The 23,559-nt window shown below is 51.7% G+C and overlaps 1 protein-coding gene across 1 annotated transcript in view; it reads right to left on the bottom strand.

Annotated features, from left to right (window-relative positions):
* Nucleotides 1-19,915: 19,915 nt before the first annotated feature.
* LOC309645497 (uncharacterized protein) overlaps nucleotides 19,916-23,559 on the bottom strand; it is a 114,961-nt gene continuing 111,317 nt past the window's right edge. The window contains exon 19 of the mRNA XM_082430673.1: nucleotides 19,916-23,516. The gene's annotated coding sequence lies outside the window, so the exon portion shown is untranslated. The remainder of the gene's footprint in view (nucleotides 23,517-23,559) is intronic.

The raw sequence follows: 23,559 nt of genomic DNA, 5'->3' as shown, positions 1-23,559 counted from the left end.
GTGCTGCTAAACATCCCACGACGCTCAGGACAGTCTCCACCGCAAAGACCCGTCCTGCCCAGACGGTCACGCTTGCTGAGGGCGAGACACTGCTTTTCCAGCCACAATGAGCATTTCATTCCGTCGTCTGCGTGTCGCCGGAAATGATACATGGCTGGAGGCCTGGCTTTTCAGTATCGTTGGCTTCGTGCAGAACCAAAACCATGCAGAAATCCATTCCCCTGTTTGCTCTCTGACTTCTTCCTATTATAATTTTCTCCTTCCCACTTTTATTTTTCTGTTACTGGAGAAAAGGTGAAAAAAAAAAATCAAATAGGCTGAAGAGTCACTCCAAATGTTATTTTCCTCAGTTAAAAAGAAATAATTTGGAAGTGACTTGTGGAAAGCAGAAAACTGATGAAAAAGTAGTCATCAAATAGTGGAGAGGAGCAAAGAAAAGTCTCCAGATGAGAGCTGGTCGGTCACAGGAGAGTCACCCCTGCCAGAGAGGAGCTGGGGGCCCAGGAAGAGCGGGGCTGAGCTGGGCTAGTGCAGAGCTTCCCAAAGGGCAGATCCAGCCACCTTAGCAGGGCCTGACATCAATTCCATGAGTCTCAACCAGCATTTTAAAACGCGAAATAACAGAATTGAGTAGAAACTATCAAAGGGTATCACTTACAGTGAAAGTGAATATTGTTTTGTGAAATTCTAGCTTCCTATATTATATGTGTGCGTGTGTGTGTGTGTGTGTGTGTGTGCGCGAGCACCAGCCTCACTGTAAAATAGATTTCTTATCATGGGTTGTGGTCAAAACAGCTTGAAAAACACTGGGCTGGAAGGAATGATGGAGGATCTGGAGAGAATGAAGTATCTGTAAGCAATTTTGCAAGTAAAAAGAACAAGGAAATTATTAACTCTGGGGAAACAAAAGATGCAGAAGAAAGAAAATGCAGCCATATCACAAAAATGGGTTCGGCAGTGAATAACATCTACCTGGTCACATGACATAAACGCTGGTTATGACATAATTAAAATCATGCTTAGCCTGTGGAGGGTGGTGGGAGGTGGGGTGCGGGTGGAGGAGGAGAGCTGACCCCTTATCAATGGTGCAGACATTTGAAAGAGACCAGCACAGCTTGAAAGCTCCACCAATAGCTCACTCTTACAAGACCTGGAAGAAATTTGCAGAAACAGCTAAAGGAATACTGTAGATGTCTCTGGAAAGAGACGGGCAGGGAACAGACAGATTCAACAGTGTTTGATTTGGGATCATGTATCTATTTATTTTAAAGGGGGCTCACAGGCAGGGGAACAGGACCAGTGAGGGTGTGATGGGGTCTCTGTAAAGAGTCTGGGGACCGAGGTGGCTTTTGGTTCCATCACTTACAGCTGTGTAACCTCAAACACGTCCCTTCCCAGCTTTTGACTCCAGGTGACCAGTCTCTAGAGGTCAGGCCAAATTATGTCGACCTCTCCTTCAGCCCTGTGGTCTGCATCTTGCTGTGAAGTAGCCCAGGATTCTGCGCATGACTCACCTTGTCTCTATGTCAGGTAATGTCGACGCCATGAGCACGAGGCACAGAGCAGGCGTCAGGAAATGTGTGTGGGTTCCATAGGTGCTGGTGGAATCATGGGCAGCTCTGTTCCCCATGCTGAGTGGGGTCCTGTAGCCACGACTCACGGGATTGCTGATCCCCACCCCCAGAGCAGTGTCAGAAAGGATGCCCTCCTAAAAGGCTGGTTTTCAAAACCTGCGGGGTGGACGCCCCTGGTGGTAAAGGAGATGATCTTAGGAGCCCACAGAAGGGGCAGGAAAGATTCCAGCTTGTTCATCAAACCTGTAATTCCATTAAAATGGGTCAAGAGGTTGAAGTAGGTCACACCATAAGAATGGATTTATTTAAGAAAACTAGGAGTTGGTCTGGCTTAAAGGTGAATATTAAATAAGATAACAGCATGGATGCCACAGTGAGCAATGACTGTGAAGTTGCCCTTGAGTGACCCAAGCTTGGGAAACACTGTGCCCGACAGGACCTGACTTCTGTTTGGTGGCTCCGTGGGTGGCCTGTCCTGGGAATCCACGTCCACTTGGGAAAGGTGACGTGAGGGACCTGGGAGCAGCAGAGCAGCCGGGTGAGGGGTCAGAGCGCAGATGTGCTCTCAGGACAGCACGAGTCAACCTACATCAGCCCAGGAAGCACTGCGGCCCCCCAAGGCTCAGCTCCTGACACCGTGGGGGGCACAGCACGAAGCCGCCAGATGCTGGGCTGGCCTGACTCCTAGAGCAGCATCTCTGGTCACCTGCCGCATTAGGTAGGTGCCTATTGCAGCACCCACTTTGCTGTGCTGCGGCCCGACCTCCGGGGGTCCCTTTCTGAACCTGCTCATTAAGGCCTGTGCTGCAGACCCTGCAGGGAAGCCCTGTCCCACCCCCTCCGCCCTGGCCCCTCCCCCAGTTGCATCCGCACAAAAGTTTCATTGTCCCCCAGCGCCTGACTCAGATGCACACTGGCCTTCAGTTTCCAAGGTGTGTGTCACATCCGGCTCCGTGTGACCTCGGGCGGTTCCCTCACTCGTGTCCTTCACCTGTAAAGTGGGGACAGTGCCACAGGGGCAGCTGGAACCTGGGAACCACTGCCCTGCGGGTCGAACTGAATTTCTCTAAGAGGCTGGTGTTTCGTCAGCAGCTTGGGGTGAGCTGATGGTGAGGAAAGGGAAGAGGGTTCTCAGGGACCCTGGGGAAGCCCTCCCTGGCGCCCTGAGACCTCTCCTAGGGCCAGAGGCACCAGCCCGCTCTGCCTTCCCTCTGGCTGGCTAAAGCCCCTCCGTAAAGGTCCCCATTGGGTGAATCCAGCAAGCGGGCTCAGGAGTTCCAGAAGCCCCGGCCTCACTCCCGAAGCCCTGGTCCACATCGACCCTCATGCAATCCGCTCTGCTCACGTTCTCAGGAACGGGCTGCGGGAAGGTTTCCACGGTTCCCTTGTCTTACAGGAGCCCGAGCTCGGGGGAAACACGTTCGCCAAGAGCCGCAGAGCTCAGGGTGGTAGGAGACGCCCCAAGATCCCACCTGCGAGGACAACACAGTGTGGCATTCATGGATGAAATTAGCAGCCTCAGCAACAGTAACGAATTTCTCCCAGTGACTGTGACGTTTGTTTGGTAGAAGGGATCAATAGATGTGTGCAAACATTCCACATGCTGTGGAAGGGCCTTGGGCTCTGACAAATGATAAATGAGAAAATTAGAGGCTTCAGGAAAATGTAAATATCATCCTTTGTAAGTCTGTCCCTTGGCAGGAAAAAAAAAATGTTTCCCCAAAGCAACGAGGCCCTCCTTCTATTCTTTTCCCCACCAGGAAAATGCCCGTGAGTATTTTATATACTTTCACTTATCTTGATTTGCCTTCCGAGTTCCTACCAGGGCTTTGGCAAAATGTGGGAGGAAAAGGTTGCAGTTTCAACTGATTTTCCTTTAATTCAGTGTTTCTCAAACTCTATTTCATTATCACCCCCTAAGGAGCCACTTCAGACATTTTTTTCTCAATTGCCCTTATGAAAGTTTAATACCACAGAAATACTAGACAATGGTTTATGTACTGTAGGTACATCTGTGTGTTTCTATAAAGAGAGTAAGATCTTGTCATGCCCTAGAACCAAGTTTGCTCCCCTGGGAGCAGTGTGGCCCTGCTGTGAACACACGATCTCATTCATTCATTCACCCAAACACGCAGCACGCGTGCGCCTGGTGCCCACTCTGAGCACTGGGGACTCAGCCCTGAGCAGAGCAGGTGGCCCTGGTCCCGTGGAGCTGACACTGTGGCAGGACGAGGGACGGTGACAGATCACAGGGGGAACAGGCACCACACCCGATGCAGGTCGATGCCATGGAGACGACGAAGCAGAATAACAGGAGAGGGGGCGCAGGGGTGGGTTCCAGTTTGGCCAGGAGGCCAGGGAAGGCCTGGCTGATGAGGTGACATCTGAGCTGAAGCTGGAAGGAGGGGAGGGGGCTGCCTGGGGTTTGTGGAGACAGGGTGTTGCAGGCAGAGGGAAGAGCTGGTTCCAGATCCTTCTCTCCCCAGTGATGGGTCACAGCTCCTGACACACATCTGAGGACCCTCCATCCCCGAGGAGATAGGAGGCTGTCAGCCCAGAGCTTGTTTCTGTTGCTGTCATCTGTTTGTTTTGGTAATGGCCTCTCTCCTAATTTCTCCTAAGGCAGGGACACGTGGACTGACGTTTACTCTCTTGGTGACCGTGAGAGGCAGACCCCAAATTGGATTCTGTGGGGCGTGGTCACTGTGCAGCACTTGGGGACAAAGAAGCCAGGAACCAGGCGAGAGGCTGCAGCTTTGCTGAGGTTGGGAAAAGGAAATGCTTTCTTTTCTCTCAGGCACTGAGGTGGTTACAGCTGCCCTAGGAAACTGGTTCAATCAGAAGATAAAGCTTCCTTTCCTTGGTCTGATACACGGGTGAGGCAGGAAACAAACACAAGGCCCGGGGAAAGACTTTGCTACTCAGCCCTCGGTGATTTCATCAGTCCTGAGAACATCTCCTCAGGTAGGCAGTGGTGAGAAAGGGATAGAAAGAAAATAAGGATTCTTCCGGGGCCATTTGGGATTTAACCACAAGGGAAATACACACACAGCCAAGGGCCCAGATGCCCTTTGAGGGCTCAGTACGTGAGGCTTCTGTTTCATTCATTTGTTCATTATTTTCTTTCTTTTTCTTTTGACCATGCCATGTGGCACGTGGGATCTTAGTTCCCCAACCAGGGATTGAACCGGTGCCCCCTGCAGTGGAAGCATGGAGCCTTAACCACTGGACCACCAGGGAAGTCCCTGTTTATTATTTTCTGAGCAAATATCATGCCAGGCACTGTTCTAGGTCCTGCAAGACAGCCCTGACCTGGTCCTTGGCCTCAGAGAGAGAACCTTCAAATAAGTGAGACACAATAAACACATTAATAAAAAACAAGATTGATAAAGAGGGTGAAACTGCTCTACAGGAAATAAACTGTGGGTTAAAGAGGGGACTAGAGGCCAAGCTAGACAAGGAGTCCTCATCCACGTCTCACCTGGGAAAGGCAGGCAGCTAATTCATGCAACTCAACCCAGAACAGAGCTGATGTCAAACGAGCTGGTGATGCCTGGGAGCAAACACCCGCTTTGCTAGTTCAACAATAACCCATGAAATGTTCTTACATCACACACATTCACTTTCTCAAGCAATTGCTTGAAGCTGGCTCCGTTGCTCCCACACCCCAGGCTGGGTTTAGTTGAAACCTGACCCCCCCCTCCCCCCACCAAGGCCACCCAGTGGCAGCCACTTCTCCTTCCGGGTGGAGGGAATTCGGATGTGACACGTGAGGCAGCAGACAGACAAATCCAGAAAGGGGGGCACCCACGGGGCCACTGATCCTGGAATCAGCGAGGGAGGGGCATGAAAAGTCAACTGAAAGAAGTGGGTCACGTCAACCAAGAGACTTTACAGACCTCACCACATGCCGGGCAGCCCTTGTTTGAATCCTGATTCTGGAAAAGCAATGAGAAAACGGCGTCTGTGAGACAACTGGAGGGACTTGAACTTCAGAGGTAATGAGGAAGTTGCAGCCGCCTTAGAAAACATCCACATGACGTCCGGGATTTGCTTTCAATACGTTGCGGGAAAGAGGGGAAGAGCTGTAGGGGGTGGGGCGGGTCCCGGTAATTGTGGAATCTGGGTGATGGGTACGCGGCGGTGCATCATATTCTGATTGAAATATCCATAATAATTGTTTAATTGTACCCAGTTTATTATGTGATTGCTGTTTACTTGGGGAAGAATTGCACGATACTGCAAAACGCACAACAGGAATCTCTGTTCTGTCATTTTGGCTCCTCCCCACGTTAACTCGTGGGAACAGGGCATTTCCCCCGGGCCTGAGCTGTGACTGTACACGTTCCCGCTCCTTCCGCAGACAGGACTCTGGAACCTTCGACCAAGCCCCGCCCGCCGGGAAGGCATTTTACTCACCCTCCATCTGAAGCTAGCAGCTTGCGCATCACAGAGTCCACCGGCTGACGGCGATTTTATGCAGAGCTGAGCACGACAGCCGGGGCCTGTCACCCAGCTCTCAAGTGAGGATCCAGGGGTATTTGCAAGCAGAAATAATGGGCCGCTGCAGCTTTTTAAAGAGATGTGATTTATCTCCGGGACGGCATCCAGGCCGGAGCTGCTGGAGGACAATCCCAGGCTCTGGCCGGGGGGACGTTGTTCATGCCTCGGCGGCCTGTCTGCAGAGGGGGGACAGCGAGGCTCCGCCTGCCGGGGTGACCGGGAGTTGGGGTGACCGGGAGTTGGGGTGACCGGCGCCGGGCAGAGAAACGCACCCCACGGAGGGCGGAGATTTGGGAAATTTCTGTTGAATTTGAGCCACATGATGGTGAATGGGTGACTCAGAGGCCAGGTGGAACGGCTGCAGGCAGAAGCACGTGGTTTGGGCGCCTTCATTTCTCTAGAGCAGGAATGTGTGTTTGCGAAGATGCGGGTGATGTACCTTTGATTGAAAACAGCTGCACACAAATGCAAGCCCTTTTCGCCAGTTAACTGGACTGTACCGGCACCGCCAGGTGTGCACCCAGGGCCCTTCTTTCTCACTAACAGGACCCTGATGGCCACGCGCTCCCCAAGCCTTGTCCAGCCCCCCAGCCGCTGTGCCCGTGTGACCCCGTTCTCGCCCCGAGGTGGAGGCCGGCGGCCGCTGGGGACCCTGGGAAAGCACGGCTGCCCCGGTTCAGCCTCTTCCTCCTCTCGCCGCCCCTCCTTCCCTCCTGGCGGGGGGCAGACAAGACGCTGAGGAGCAGCGGCATCTCCAGCCACAGGGACCCTGCAGCAGAGGCACAGGCCGAGGGGGGAGGCAGAACGGCGGAAGGAGACGCGCTTGGTGTATCGGGCAGCCCTGCACCAGGCCCGGACCGCCTACCCCTGGCCTCACTGAGCCGGAAACAGGCCAGGGACCCTGGGTTACGCCACTGGAACTGGCGGGTTAGAGCCAAGCGCAGTCCTGGCCGGAAGCGGTCACAGCTGGCCCTCGAGAACCGCAGCCCTGAGGTCCGCTCACCTGGGAACTGCGTTCACGGCAGTGGGGGTCCCCAAACTCACTTGTCCTAGGATGGAGACAGAATGCAGCATCACGGGACACCCGGCGACCCCCTTCACAGGCATAAATTCCCAGGTCAGCCGAAGCTTTCAAAAATAAACCCAGAATTAGGGAAACTTCTTCTGCGCCCGCCATCTGAATCCTTCAAGACTCTCTGGAAGTGGGACACCTGCACGTCCCCTTCGTGGAGAGAGCGTCCCCCGTGCATCCTCCAGCGTCCCCTTCCCCTTCTTGAATGATCAGACCTGATCATGATTTGAGAATTCGCCTTCTCACCTCAGTCCGCGTGTTTGGGGTGGGCTGATGCAGGACCCCAGGCCTGGCCAGCGGGGGGCTCAGTGATGGGACCTAAGCTGGCCAGTCAGTGACTTGGGGCTCTCGTGGCACCTGCTCTTGTCCCTGGACTTGAACTGAGCGAGTGCGGGGCAAGAGCTGTGTTGGAGCCGCACGGGGCGCCTGCAGCCCCTGGGCCCCAGCGGAGCCTAGCGGGAGCCGGCGCCATGGTGGGGGTCAGGGACACTCTGCCGAGTCCAGGGGGCGGCGTGTGACACGCAGACCCGGCTCTGCCTGAAGACCAAGCACCAGCACCAGCCTGTTGATGCCCTTGGCCTGAGCCACCCGAGTCAGGTCTCTGTCCCTTGTCACCGAGAGAATCCTGCAGGAAAAGATTCCATTTGGGGCAGGGACTTCCCTGGCCGCTTGGGAAACTTCCAATCTGCCCAGAAACCAGGAGGACATTTACACCTGCTCAGTCTTTTCCTCTGCGAGGCTTGCCCTCTGCCACATGGAGTCATCGTCTTTGCCTGAATTCAGGGAACTGTCAGGGAACCGTAACTGGGGTTGGCTCTGCCCACTTCTTGCCAGGAGAACACACTTGGGTCTGTTTTAAAACCTGAATAATATCATTGTGCCCTCTGTGTGCAGAAATGGAGTGTTCTTACTTGAAGAGGGAATTGTAGGCACCTTGATTTTTGAGGTTTGTAAGCGAGCAAGCCTACCTCGGACCCCTGTGCTGGGAGGTCAGGCGCTGTGGTCGCAGCTGCTCCGTGGGGCCCTTCCCTGCATCCCAGCATCCAGGGCTCTGCCCCGTCCCTTCCCCGGGTCTCTCAGCTCCCCCTGCGCCACCACCAAAGCTCTATTTCTGGGGATTAAAAAGGCAGCGATGACGGGGCAGCTCCGTCTGCAGAGCTCCGAGGAGCAGGGGTCTTGGTTGTCTCTTTGTTAAATGGAAGCCGCTGCCTCCTTGAAGGGGCAAAATGAACTGAGAGCCCAGACATGGTCCCCTGCAGGGGTGCCAACAGGAGAGATGCAAATGCCTCTGGGACTTGCCTCAAGGACCGACCCGCACAAACTGCGAGTGTCAGGTCCCGGCCGAGGCTGGGTGGGCTTGCTCCTAACAGCCCCTCTGTTTCTGTCCACGGAATAACCTCCACTGACGGCCCGTGGCCGCTTCTGTGGTCGCTGCTTCTCTGCTTTCTGGGGGCCCGTGTCCACTTCAGGCCTTGGGGCAGGGTCCACGTGCTAATTGTAGAACTCGGTGCTTCACGGGCACCAGGCCTCTCCCAGCCTGGCAGCAAGGGGTCCCTAGAGCAGCACACTCCTCCCCTTTGGGCGGCCTCACCTTATTCCAGGCCCTGTAATTTAGGGTCGCCCAAAGATGACATGTTGCCCTGAACTAAGGCCTGGCCCTCCCCCTGCAGACCCCGCGACTGTTATATTACCTGCTCTCTCTGCTTGTGGCATTTGTTATTTTCTCCAGTTGTCTTGGGTGTTGACTTATTTACCTCTTTCTCTATTGTCCGCCTCCCAGACTAGAACACGAGCTCCCTGGGGCCGGGCTGCCTCTGCCTCCTTCTCTCTCGTTTCCCTGGAGCCCACGGCAGCGGTCGGTACCCAGAGCAGCTCAGCGAGTGTGGGATGACTCAGACGACTGACAGAGGAGTGAACACATGAGTGGGTGAGCGTGGACCTTTGGTCAAAGCTCTGGTGTCTATTTCCCATTTCCTCCTTGCCTGGCGCCTCCTTCCAACCTGATCACTTGCTGGACTCACACCTGCTCTGTCTGGCCAGCGCTGTCCCTGAGAGCTTTCTGTGAAGATGAAAATGCCGCATTTCCGTGCTGTCCAATATGTAACCATTAATCACGTGTGACTAAGGGCACTTGAAATGTGGCCAGTGTGACTTAGGAGCTGAATTTTTAATTTACTTAGTTTTAGTCATATGAACTTAAATAGCCACAAGTGGCCAGTGGCTACCGTGGAGGATGGCACAGGACTCCATCCTCGGGGTCATTCCTGGCCGTGTTCTCTGGATCTTGTCCTTCTGTCTGCCTGCCTGGCCCGTCCAGACTCCCAGCTCTCATCCCCCATCCTCAGCCTGGGGGTCGCCAGCCTCCTGCCAGGCGGGCCCCTCATTCACCTTTGGTTCAGGGCCGGTTCAGGTGCCCATGGGGCCTGGCACCAGGCCCCAAGCTGATGAGAGCCTCCGAGGCCATCTCAGTCTGGACTCAGGTCAGAGGTTTCCCGAGAATACAGGACACACAGGAACCTCCTTCTGCCAGTCTGGGCTTCCCCACAAAAGACCCCAAAAGCTCTAGAAATCTCTGAGACTAAAAGGGGGGCTGAGGTGTGTCAGCCAAGACTCTGGATCGCAAGGGACAGAACACCATGCAAACTGACATGAGCTGAAATAAAAATCTACTCACTGCAGAAACGGCATGGTCCAGCGCTACCTGGTTGCAGGCGCGGCTGGGTCCTGGGGCGAAATGACTTCATCAGGAAGTGGGCTCTCCCATCCTTCAGGTCCCTTCCTCCTGGGTCGGCTCCATTCTTGGTCACATGTTTCTCATGAGGGGGCAAAGATGCCCCAGCGCAACAGAGTCCCATCCCACTGGTCCAGCAAGGACAGTAAAAAGAAAGGCCTCTTTCCCAGTATTCCAGCAAAAGTCCTGGGACTGACTCAGATCAGACAAGCTGGGCTCGCAGGCCCACCTCCTGATGGTAAACATCCCTCCTCCTGTTCTTCGTCTCCTGCTCCCCTGCCCTCCCTCCGTAGGGCTGGTGCCGTCGTCCTGAGCACAGAGGACACGAGGAGGGCGCAGCCATGAGGATGTTTCCACCCAAAGGCGCTTCTGCCAACAGTTCACGGGTGGTTCCTGCCACCTGTTGGGAGAAAGATGGTCGCATCCTAACAGCTCTCAGGAGGCAGCGTGTTTATGTCCAAGCCAATCTGAGGCCCGTGGTCACTTCACAGCCCAGGTGAGAGTGAGAAGCAGGGCTGTTCATGTTTCCGGGGCCTCCAAGGGCCAAGTTCTGTGCTCCAGGCTTTACTTACAGCAAATGGACTTTCAAGGTCAGAGTGGTCAAGCGTGGGCGCCTTTACATGGTGCCCCTGACATGACCTCCCTCACTTCTCTAAACCCCTCCTGTGTCCTCCCACTCCTTCTGCAGGTATTTATTGAGCTGCTGCTGGGCTGCAATGGCCCTGGAGATGGGGAAGTGACGGACAACACGGCCCCAACCTCTCCAGGCTCGCAGTGGAGGGAGGGAGGTGAGCGGGAGCCCCACGCCCAGATGATCCCGGCCCCATCGATGCACTTTCTGGTTTTCCCTTCGTGGAGCCCGTGGTCAGAGCACAGAGACACCCTGTGTTGTGTGCATTTTATAAACCTGGGTCACTTAAAAGTAACGTGTAGCCGACAATGGTGGGGGCGGGGCATGGAGGGAGGATTTGAGGAAAGACCAAGAACTGCATGGAGATGCCAGTTTCTCCACCAAGAGCTGTGGGCAGATGGTCCTCACGTCTAAGGTTAATGGAAGGGGAAAGAGGGGGTTCCATTTACTGAGGTTGTAAATTGGTCAACAGAAGAATTCAGAATAAAAGTGCACTTAATACATCTCAGGATGCTGAAAGAAAGGTGAGCTGCCACAAAGGAACGGAAATTTCCATTTTTCATAGCAGTAGAGCCAATATATATTATCTAGCGATGGCAACCCTAGAAATCGGCGTACGTATCATCTAGAATAGTGGTAATAACCGCCAGACAGCCCCGAAACAGCAGAAGTTATAAGGAAACAGGGAAGTCAGACCTGGTGTTTCTCTTTCATCCCATTGGCCAGAATTTGGACCCTCGCCACCCGAAGCCGAGGGACTGTTCTGGGCAGCCCAGGTAAGAATCTGAGGTTTTGTCCCTATAAAAGAAGGGAGCAGGAACATCGAGGGGCAGAAGGCATCCTGCTCAGAAGCCTTTGGCAAGATAGATGATCTCACCACAGGACCACCTAAGCCTGGCCCAGCTCAAGGGAAATTAAAACAAATATCCTGTAGAGGGTCAAGCCCCTTCCTTGTCTGCTTCCAGCTGGGGCCACACTTACGCGGAAGCCAGGTCTCCACCACTGGCTGCTGTGTGACCACAGGAAGGTAACCTAGCCTCTCTGTGCCTCAGTTTCCTTATCTGTAGAATGGAGATGATAACAACCACAGGTGGTTATGGCTATGAGCATTAAGTGAATTAATTTATGTGAAACATTCAGAACAGAACCTGGCCCAGAGTCAGGAAGCACTCATCCACGTAGCTAGGGAGAGAGCACTCAGAATTGAACAACAGTCAGGGCACACAGCACTCCCAGGGGCGGCCGCCCTGGGCTCCTCCTAAGCCCTGACCCCATCCGGTGTGAGCAATAACTGTGATGCAGTCCTGTCCCTTTCTGTAGCTCTCTGAGTGGCAGAGCACTTTGATGCACGTCTCTCTGTCTCTGAGCCTCGCAACTGTTGTGAGAGGTGAGTACTCTGGCACCAGCCCCATCTCACAGAGGAGGAAACCTTGACCCAGAGAGGACTGTGGCGGACCGCTGACCACAGTCAAGCGGTCAGTAAACCGCCAGGCCGGGATGTGAGCCCAGGACTCCGGAGGCCAGGCTCACCCACTGAGTCGTCCCCAGTCACTTGCTGGGCAGAGCCCCGTGCCAGGGGCAGCTGGAGGTGCTGGGCACACGGGGCTTAGGACAGGCAGGCCCCTGCCTCCTTGGAGCTCACACTCAAGTGGGGAGGGGGCTGCTGTGGGCAGGGTGGTCGGGAGGGGCTCGCCGAGGGATAGCCTCCCAGCAGGACGAACGGCCGGGACGAAGGCCCTGGGTGGGGATGAACCTGGCATGTAAGTGGCACAGAAGGAAGGGCAGTGAGTCCAGGAGAAGGAGGGGGGAAGGGTGGACAGCCCCCCCCCCCAACCCCGCGCTTCAACCTCAGGGCCTGCGCTTCTGGAAGCATCTCTGTGTCTTCAAGCATATTTTCCAGGCAGAGAACACTCCCACATGGGGCAGGGAGGGCTTGCTGCATGGACGGGGAGGGAGTGGGGGACGTAGAGGACATGTCTCTGATGACCCTGGGGGAAGCCCAGGCCGCCTAAGCCGCCCGCCTCAGCCCAGGCTGGGTCTTTCCTCATCAGGCCTCCACCGTCTGGTTGGGGCATCTCAGAATGAGGCGCAGGAAGTGTGACTGTCACTGCGAATACCTGCCTCCAAATTTCCTGACTCAGGTAGCAGCCTGTGACGGGCTTCCCTGTGCCGGTGGCAATGTCACTGACCAGGGGGTTCCTTCCCTTTTAATCCCCTTCTGGTTCCGCCCATGTGAAATCAGGCTGTTTGAGCCTCTTGTTCTCTGTTTGGCTTTTATACCTTCCAAACAAGATGTAAAGGCAGAACACATGCATACGGCATAATATGACACATGGATTTGTTTAACTTTATCCCTGCAATTTCTCAAATATTCACGCAGCTAAAGAGCACCTTTGTATGAGGCACTCTCGGGAACAGTGATAGGACCACGGCTCACAGGAGTGGGAGACACTGTAAAGACACTGAGTTACTCATTCAGTCCTGTGTGCATCCACGTGTCCCGCTGGTGGGCACACCCATACAGCAAGCACCACAGAGACTCACTGGGCCCCTTGTGTGTTTAGACAACATGTCACTTTGCATCACAAAAACACCCAGTGATGTCAGGGGCACCATGAATCACAGCAACGGCTCCGGGCCTGGTATCCAAGAGACCTCGGCTTGCTGCTAAGTCACCGTCCCCGCTGTGAGAACCGGTGGCCGTATTGGAGCCTCCAGTTGAAGGGAACTAAATTACATCTAGAATGACCCACATTGTGCCGCAGCCAATGACCCAGTTAACCTCTGGTTCATTTTCTGCTTCTCGGTGTCCTGGGAACGGGTGGTGTTTACTCCAGTTGGGACAAACCTTCATTACTGTGCATTAGTGTGCCAGCGCGTTGGCTGTCCTGGGCCCAGTGCTTTAATAGAAACCAGAGGATGGGCCAGGGCCCTGCTGAAGCTGCAGAATAAGAATGAGGTCCTTTTCTTTACCCTCCCTCCTCTGCCCTGATTTGCATGACTAAGCTTTCTGCTTTTTTGCTTTTTTTTTTTTAATGTGTTTGTTTGTTGATTATTGATGTGTCTCATACAGAGGAACAAATTATTTGCCCACCGGGCAGTGGCCTAACTTTGGCAGAAGGCTCAGCCGTGTCCGCAGCAAACTGGAGCCCGACAGCCCTGCTTGTCCTGGTCGAGGCAATTCCAGGAGGAGGATTTCCAGGGATGTAAGGATCAGAATTACATTGGTCTCCAGCTGACTCATGAAGGGGGATCTTGGCAAAGGAAGCCTTGATGGATAGGAAGGAAAGAAAAGATCCTCTTCTGTGGTTAAAAAAAATCTAGCTAAATTTAACAAAAAGCTCAAAATTGTCTCTAAATGAGGCTGCGGCTTCCCTGGGGAAAGAGAAGACTTGCTGATTTTTCAAAATGTGGGTCTCTAGTCTCTCAGCCCCCACGTCACCTTTTTTAAACAAATATTTTATAATTTCCACATTGGTATTTTGAAACGAAATTCATAGATAATATAACCTTACCTACATGTTTTTTAAAAATTCAACTTAATGCCCTAACTGTAATATAAAAAGAACTATAAGAAAAGTAATTTATGTACAGTAATTTGCAATAAAGCAATGCATATTTCAACATGCAAATGCTCTGGCATGACCACGCTAGAAGAACCGAGGAAGCGGTAAATACAGACTGGGATCTAGCACGCAGTGTTAACAGCTGAAATGTCGGAGCGAGGGATGTGGTGGTTCAAAGGGATGAACCACCGCCGGCAAACTTTCTCAACGAAACGAGTACAAGCTTCCCTCGATTTACACCATGGTTGCTGTTCCGGGAAACTCGGGGAATATTAAAACAATGCAAAAAGCATTATTATTGCTTCCACGTAGAATGGATTCTCCTCTGGGGACTCAGAGCATTGTAAATAGGGTTTTTTCACACGAACATCCAGTGGAACCTTTGAAACTGATGCAAGATGCAAGACAGTTCTGCAGGGTGTGGGCCTGGCCTGTGTATTGTGGTCACCTGGTGTCCCCAGCCTCCACCCACTGAACACCAGTAGCACACAGCCCATCACTGTGCCACCGACGTCACCTCTTAGGGGACAACACCCCCGTTTGGTAACCACGACCCCACAGGTCAGCACACACGTGTCATAGGTTGAAACCTACTGTTGTCCCACCTGAAGTTCCCCTTGCATGTGGCCTTTCGCTGGCTGGCTGCCCACCCCGCCCAGAAGGAGACAGGCAGCCCAAGGACACCTCAACTACCTCAGGCCTCCCCCGCCCCTGCCCCCAACCCCACCCCAGGCAAAAAAGGGCAGAGTCCTCAAACCCTGTCCCTGCAGAGGGGGCTGGCCTCCTGGTGTTCGAGGGTTCCGATACAGACATCCCTCTGTATCTTTGGGGCATTTGTTCCAGGACCCTCCGCAGAATCCCAGGATGCTCAAGTTTCTGCAGCCCGTCCTCCACATCCACGGGTTCTATCCAAGGTTGGCTGAACTCACAGGTTTGGAGGGGCCAACGGCACCTCTGTTCCCAGCTCCCCAGGGGCCTGAAAACCTCCCCCCTCCGTAACACTGACTTGGGAAACCCCTCAACACCAACTGTGCCTGTCATGTGGGTCCTGAGGGTCCCTACCAAGGCGCCTCTAATTATTTATCAGTTTCTTTGTTTACTCATTACCTTTATTACTGAAACTCTATCACGATAACTGCATAAGTCAAGGTACAGATAGATGGTCAACCCAGCCACACCCTAACCAACAGGGTGCGTCTCCGTGATCACATCCGTTTTCACACACAGGCGGACTCTGATTGTCCACAATCTTCTCCCAGTATTCCGCCACGCCTCCCTCCTTTCCACGTCTGCTCCAGTGTTCACCCCCTACTCCCTGTCTCCTTCCCCCCTCCCTGCTCCACTCCCAGCGAACAGCTGAATAAAACGTGCATCCTTCCGCAACTTCCTACACACTCCCAGACTCACATCCAAACTCAGACACACTGATAGGGATTTCCTGACCTCTCTTCGTAAGGATCTGGGCAGGGGGCGGGGTTCCCCCCAAAATACGATTTTACTACATAAATTGCTCGGCTCAGTGCTTTCTCAGTCCTCAATATATTATGGACCTTTTCTGGATCAACAGATCGAGATCCCACTCAACATCCTGAACCAGCTGTCCAACAGCTCATAGTGTGCATCTGCTGCATTTTCAATAGGTTGTTTTCGGAGTCTGGGGTCAACTGTAATCAACCATGACGAGCACTGTGATGAATATCTCGGAATACACGTCCTTGTACTGGGGAGCGTTTGTTTCTATGAGATACATTCCTAAAACTAGGATCCGCTGGGTGGAAGCATATGCAAGTGTTGAAGTCAGAGGTGACGGAGTGATGAATTCTGCCAGGGGCAGGACAAGACAGGATTCGTGGTGGAGGAGGCATCTGAGGCAGTTTTTGAAGGATAAGGAAGGTGGGCGGGCTGGGGAGGGTGGTCCCTAAGACAGGTGACAGAACCCCACTGTGCAGTAAGAGAAAGAAACCCACAAAGAAAAAGTCTTCCAAACCAATTCCATGGAGGAAACAGCACATTTTTTGGAAATCAGAAGAGCCAGATTCTGGCTCATTGTCTGCAGTTCACTCTCTGGGTGACCTTGGGTGAGTCCTTTCCCTCTCTGGGCTCCAGTTCCCTTATCAAATTAAGTAGTTGGACTAGATGACCCTTTAAACGTCTTCCTTGTGATGTTTCTATGATTAAATGAGAACCATGTATATGGTAGTGTTCTGGAGTCTAAAGTACTAGTGGTCATAATGGGTTCCTCCTCCGATGATGACCTATGCCCATTTGGTTAAATCTGATACAGCCCTCTCTTATGCCCCGAACACCTTCCCTCCCTCCCTCCCATCATTTCTTCCTTTTTTCCTTCCTTCTACAAACATTTGTGGGATGCCTCCTATATGTGAAGCAACGTCCCAGAAGCTGGTGTGAAAAAATAGACATGATCCTGCCATCATGGGCATCCCGAGACCATCCACCTGAGAGCTTTCTCTTGGCCTGTGGCCAGGGGTGCAGACAGTTGGTGGTTCTGAGGACCGTCAGCCAGTGGCGCATGGGAATCAGGGGGTAAGTGATGAGGACTCGGCTCCAGCTGCCCCAGGAGGAATGCACCGGCTCCTTCCCCTTCCCTAGTGTGCTTCCTGGGACCACCCCTCACGTGGACAACTTGCACTAAAACCCCTGTCTAGGGGTCTGCTTCTGGGAAACCCAACTGAAGCCACGTAGAAATCAAATGGGAACCTGGGATAACAAGATAGAGAGTGAGCTGGGTGAGTGAGGAGCCCTGTCAGAGAGGGCTGTCCCCAAGGCGAGTGGAAGCTGCAGGGTGAAGGTCTGGGGGAGGGGTGTTCCAAGCTGAGGGTCTGCAAGTGCAAAGGCTCTGAGGCAGGAACAAGATCAGCATATTGGCCAATACTCCTGCAAAATGAATCTAGGGGCTTCCCTGGTGGCACAGTGGTTGAGAATCTGCCTGCCAATGCAGGGGACACGGGTTCGAGCCCTGGTCTGGGAAGATCCCACATGCCGTGGAGCAACTAGGCCCATGAGCCACAACTACTGATCCTGCGCGTCTGGAGCCTGTGCTCCGCAACAAGAGAGGCCGCGATAGTGAGAGGCCCGCGCACCACGATGAAGAGTGGCCCCCGCTCCCCGCAACTAGAGAAAGCCCTCACACAGAAATGAAGACACAACACAGCCAAAAAATAAATAATAAATTAATTAATTAATTAAAAAAAAAGAATCTAAACAGGATACATGATGATGATGATAATAATAATAGCAGCCAATGCACACAAGGCACTGACTGTAGGCCTGGCACAGTTCTAAGCACTTTCGCTGTATCATTCTAACAGCCTCACAGGGGATGTGCCCTTATTGCCCCATTTTCTGGAGGAGGAAACCAAGGCACAGGGATGTGAAGCCCCCCCCCATCCAAGGTCATCCAGCTGGTTACTGGTGCGGCCAGGATGTTCCTCCCCTCTGCTTATGATGGGAAAGGTCTGAGGGGAGGGGGTTCACTTTGCACTCCCCCAGGACCCTGCTCAGAGACTTGGCAACCAACGAACAGCAGTACTAACAGTGACATTTGTCCAGCACTGACCCTGTGCCAGGCCCCTTCTATGCACTTCACACGGACTAATTCATCTGATCCTCACATCAACCCCCTAAGGTAGGGGTGATGGTCACCGTGTGACGAAGGAGGAAACTGAGGCACAGAGAGGCTGTGGGCTGGGAAGGACTGAGCCCGGATTCCAGTCCAGGCCGATCTAACTCCAGAGACCCTGCTCATAACTGCTGTATATACACACACGAGTGTGTGCGCATACGTGTTCGTGTACACACACACTTGCGTGTATGTGAGGCATGCACATACATGTGTGCACACAGAAGACAAGGGAATTAAATCGCAAGGGCTGAAGGGTTCCGCTGCTGATCACACAGCAACTAAGAACCAGGATTTAATCCCAGTCGGGTTACTGTGGAGCTTCCCCATCTGAAGCAGAATAAAGCAGATAATCAAGTGCTGAAATGATGGACATCAGGGTTCTGTGCTACCCTAGTCCCTACTCGTATGTGATTATAAACCGAAGAGCTGGAATCCAGTCAGGCACCATCAGCGCGAAGCAAGCTCACAGATCCTACCGGTGTAGGATCCTCTGAACAGGCTGGAGGTCAACGCTCTTCTCAAAGTGTTATTTGCTTTCTCAGTGTCCTCATCTGTGAAATGGGGCCAACGAGCATCCTCCCCGCCAAGGGCTGTTGTGAGGATTAAATGAGATGACACCCGTGAGTGGCTAGAGCCAGGCCTGGCACACAGTAGGCGCTCAATACCTGCTGGCTGATATAATTATTGCCCCAAGGATAAGCGGGCCCCTCCCCGACTCCACGGCCGGCCTTCCTGAAGGAGAGTCACGCTGGTGTCATTGTTTCACAGCGTCCTGGCTCCAAAAGCCCAGTGAACGGTCACAACCAGAGACTCGCCAGCCTTTGTCTCCCTGCACTGGGCTGACATGACCCAATGTCACGGGATTTTATTCTTTTCTTTCCTTTGCCTGTTCCTTTCCTGTCCAGATCAACAGTAAGATAACAGCTGCACCTGGATCTTGTGTTTTCACAATTTTAATAATGCACAGGAAATTGGGTGGCTTAGGGATGCGGCATCAGGGGGCAAGCTGTCACCATGTGGACAGACCAGGTGGAAGACGGAGGGTCAAGGGCAAGAAGGAGGAGGACCCGAGGGGATGGGAATAGAATAACTTGATAGGCTCCAAGAGCCCAAATTAAATTAAATGCAGGGAGAGCTTTCTTCCTGTGAGAAGTTTCCAGTCAGAGGAGGAGTGGGCACCTCCCAGCGGTGAGTTGAAAATGAAGAATTCAGTCCCTTGTTTTCCCTTTGGGGACAGAGTGTCCCCCACCGGGGCTGCGAGCCTGACCCCTGCCCTGCCGCCTCCCCGTCTTACTCTGCGCACCCTGCTGCCACCCACGCGGGCCCTGCTGTTCCCCGAGACACAGCCAGGTGATGTCCCCTCCCCAGACTTTGTCCTTGCTGCTCCCTCCACCCCATCTTCACACGCCGGCCTCCACCTCCACTCTCGGCCTCGGCTCTAACAGCGGCTCAGAGGGACACAGTGCCTTAGGGGCCCCGATGCTGCCCCCGCCCTCTGCTGGTCCACCGCCCTGCTGGATTTCCTCGTAGCCCTGTCACCATTTAAAATATTCTGAGTGTATCTTCAGTGTGAGCTCCAGGAGAACAAGGATCTCATCTTTCTTATTTACCTCTCTCTCCCAAACACCTAGAATGTGCCAGGGACATAATATACATAAGTGCTCAATACATAAATCCCTGTTAGGTGAATGAGTGGATGAATGCATGAGTGAATGAATGAATGAATGACTTGGTCACTAGCTCCTCAGTAAGCATCTGTGGCTGAATCATTTTGCCCTAGAATTGTTGAGCGTTTTTCCTCTCAGCCTGTGTGAACCCCCATCTCGCTGGTCATTTGATCCAGTTGGCACCAACAGAGCCCCCATAGCAAACTGGACGTTGAAGTCACGTGTCCAGGTGATGGGAAGATTTATGGAAACACACCCACCTCTCTTTGCCTGGATGTCTTAGCTTTGGGCAGATTCAATCTTAGGTGACGAAATCAAGCTGTCCCTTCTTTCCCTCCATGCAACTATAGCCCTCTTTATACCAGGACTGAAAGCTATCTCCCCCACAAATCCAAGAAAATGGAAAATTTTCCCAGTATTGTCTCTGGTGCCTAGAAAGGCCCTGGTGGTGTTTTCTACTTTTCTTTACCAAACGAGTCATTGGGCACCAAATCCCAAGTACATGTGCTCAGCGATCACCTAGTGATGCCTTGAATGAACAAAGATCGTTTATTCTGGTTTCTCTTTTCATGCCTTTGCTCCATGGAGAGCCCCCCTGAAGGCAAGGGCTGTGTTTGGGTATCTTTGTGTCTCCCTTTCCTGAGGCAGGAGCTCAGCAGACATCTCAGATGTGATGTGATGTGATGTGATGTGATTTGTAAGGAACATGAAGAGCTGACAGGTATCATCTAGAAAGTGTGGTCACTCTGGGGGTATCCTAAACAGAGCAATCACTTTTCCTTCAGCAACAGATCTTTAGTCTTGCATTTTTTTCCATCATGAATATTTCAAGCCAGTCAAAAAATATAAAGAAGAATATAATGAATGACTATGATCTCATCAGCCAGCTCTGTGAAATCTTATCATACTGTATTTGCTTCAGATGTTTTTCTTCTAAAATAAAACATATGGCTTGATTAAAGCCCCTTGTGCCCCCTCACCCCAGCTCCTTCTCTCTCTGCCCACAAGGCACCACTTGGTGCTTAACATTCCCCTGCAGAGCTTCATGACTTACCATATCTGTGTGTCTGCAAATATTATACAGCACGGTTTGTGTGCTTCAAATGGTGCGTGAATGCCATGTGGCTTTCTGCAGCTTGCTTTTTTGTTTAAACCTAACTACCATAAAGCATTCCACTGGATCTATGTGTAATAAGCAAATAAAAATAGACATGCTGCGTAGGGACAGGACATAAGAAGTAGGATGGAGGGAAATCCAGTGGGGTTCAAGGATCGAGGGGGATATGAGGGGTGTGATTTTACATAGTGGTTGGGGAAAACTCAATTTGAAAAGGAGACATTTAAGCAGAGATCTGAATGAAGTGAGGGTGTAAATCTGGCTGAGGGCGACCAACTAACACATCACAGTTTCCCAGGGACTTTTTCAGCACTGAAAGTCTCAAACAAACCAGGACTCCCTGATGGAAAAGCATCCCGGAGGAGGGAATGGCAAGTAGAAAAAATCAGAGGTGAGCAAGTTTGGCTTGTTGAAGGAAGAACAGGGCCCAGGGTGGCTGAGTGGGATGAGCATTTCTGGAAGGGGAAGCTGACGAAGTCCAAGAGGTGTCCCAGGGGAGCACAGAGAGGTCCACATACACCACGTACAGCACACAGGGGGACTAATGGGTGAGTTATACACCACTGTGAATTCAAACTTCACTCCTGACATTTTTAAATTTTAAAAATTATTAAAATAAATTTTAAAAATAATTTTTTAAAATTATCATCCAGGAAAATTGATATTTTTTTCTTTTCTATGTATATATTTCTAATAATTTTAACACATGTAGAGATTCATACAACCACCACCTCCATCAGGATCCAAAACAGTTGCATCATCTCTCATAATTCCCTCATGCTGTACCTTTAAGAAATCCCTGACAAGTATTGATCTGTTTCCCATCACTACCATATTGTCTTTCTGGGAATGTCAAATAAATGGGATCATCACGAAGTATGTAAATTTGGGGGACTGGCTCTGTCCCGAGCACAGTGCCTATAAGACTCATCTAAATTGTAGTATGTAGCAATATTTCCTCCCTTTTTACAGCTGCATAGTACTCCATGGTGGGTTTGTTTATCTGTTTACACACTGGAGAACATTTGGGCTGTTTCCAGCTTTTGGATTTTGTATCTGTGTGTTATTTTTGAGAATTTCATAGCAATCGTACTCTGGATATTACAATGCCTGCAGGAAAGTGCTATAGACAGAAGCTCTGCTCTACATTAGAAAAATGTCCTGCATTGATTAAGATCTTAGGATTTTAGGGAGAATATCTCCTTCCCTCCTCTACTTCCTGGTGGCAAGCCCCTAATTTGTCAGGATGTTCACTTTAAATAGTAGAGAATAAAATATTTTCAAGCCCTATTTCTAGCTCTACTACATACCTTAGGTAATAATTTCTGCCCCTTCCTTTTAAAAGGACCAGGGCTATTCAAAAAATAATACATTTCGTTATGTAACTTTAAAATAAGAACAAAATCCAAAGATCAAAGAAGGGTCCCTCTGTTCCAAGTAGCCCAATCAGAATATCTACAAAATAAGAAACTTGCCCTGTCCCCTGCTGTCCAGATGGAAGGAATTGGGGTTACAAAGGAACCCACGGAATCTCACCACTAAGTCTTTTCTGTTTATGAGCTTACTCCGTCAAGCCCTGGTGGGTTTGGTTTTGTTTGAGGTTTAACAGGATTTCAGACTTTGGGGGTGGTCTCTTTGGATTTTCTCCTTCTTTTTCCTTTTGATGCTTAAAAATACCCCACAAGACCAAAGAAACAACTGTGGCAGAGAAGATTGGAATTACACAGGATGTAATTCCTTTTCACATAAATGTTAAAGTGTGTCGCCCCTGGGGGGTGTGTGATTTTCTTGGCACCAGAGGCAAAAAAAAAGCGAGGCTTGTTTCAATAAAGATGCAGACTTGGCTACATCTAAGTAGAATAAGTGTAAGCAGGTATCCATCTGTCTCCCTGCACTAGAATGAAAGCTGCATGAGGGCAGGACTATGCCTGGTTTGCTCATTGTGAATCCCTGGTGCCTTGCATGGCACAGAAGCTCAATGGACAGAATTGAGACACTTGCTCCTGGATCATGTCACCATACAAACATAGCCATAAATGTAACCGCGACGTAGAAAAATTTCCATGTGCCACCTAACTCACTTCTCCAAGCACCAGTGGCAAGCAGGTCACAATTTTGGAAGCACTGTCCCTGCCCCAGATCCCTCCTGCTGTTCGCCTTGGTGGACCTGCCCATGCTAGCAGAGCCTTATTTCCATCTCGAGCCTCGCCCTCCCCACCTGGCTGTTTCTGGGCGCAGGACCCCTCACTGCCCGAGGCTAAGCCCACTTGGGACCATATCCAGCTCCTGGGGCTCCTGTCTCTTCCGGCCTGACCCGGCTCTCCTGCTTCCTCAGTTCAGGGCTCTCATCCTGACAGCCTCCCTCTGAGCTGCAGATGCTGACATAATTAGCATTCTGCATTCCACCTGGATTTGCATAATCATGCACATTTAGTGACCTCATCTGTACTGTAATTAGTGACTTTGCTCTGACATTCCAAACTTCAACTCTGCTATCAATGCATGTCTCCTCTCCCTCCTACATTTGCTGCAGTGGGATTTTTAAGGTGGTTTTGGCAGACCCCTGGCTTTCTCAGACATGACTCTGGCTACAAAAATGCAAAAGGATCAGTGCCCCTTTATGTAAGCATTTCTCCTTCTAAAGTCAGGGCAGGTGGGTGGCGTGGACTTCGGTGCCATCATATTTAATACTCGGCGGAGGGGCAGAGGAGGCCTGTCATATTTTCCATACAAGCATCTGCTCCCTGAAAACACACAAGACCCTCATTGTCCCCTGCAGAGAGGGAAAAGTGTCCTGGTCCCAGGGAATCAGATAGAACGCCTTGGCCAAGATTTCCATGGTAGCTGAGTCAGAGGAGTTTGCAAGCGGTGGTCCTACTGACTTTGGGAAAGATGGGTGGGCAAATTCTCTGGAGCAGGCTCTTTCACTCTTTTTTGACTGTGCTGTGGATTCAGTGTTTGTGTCCTCCCGAAATTCCTAGGTCGAAGCCCTAACTTCCAGTGTGGTTGGATCTGGAGATGGGGTCATTAAGGAAAGTAATTATGGTAAAATGAG

The sequence above is a fragment of the Balaenoptera physalus genome (genome assembly GCF_965194825.1).
Source record: "Balaenoptera physalus genome assembly, chromosome: 16".
NCBI classification, from domain to species: Eukaryota; Metazoa; Chordata; class Mammalia; order Artiodactyla; family Balaenopteridae; genus Balaenoptera; species Balaenoptera physalus.
Note: the sequence above shows the minus strand (reverse complement) of the source record. Positions and strands in the feature narration are given on the sequence as shown.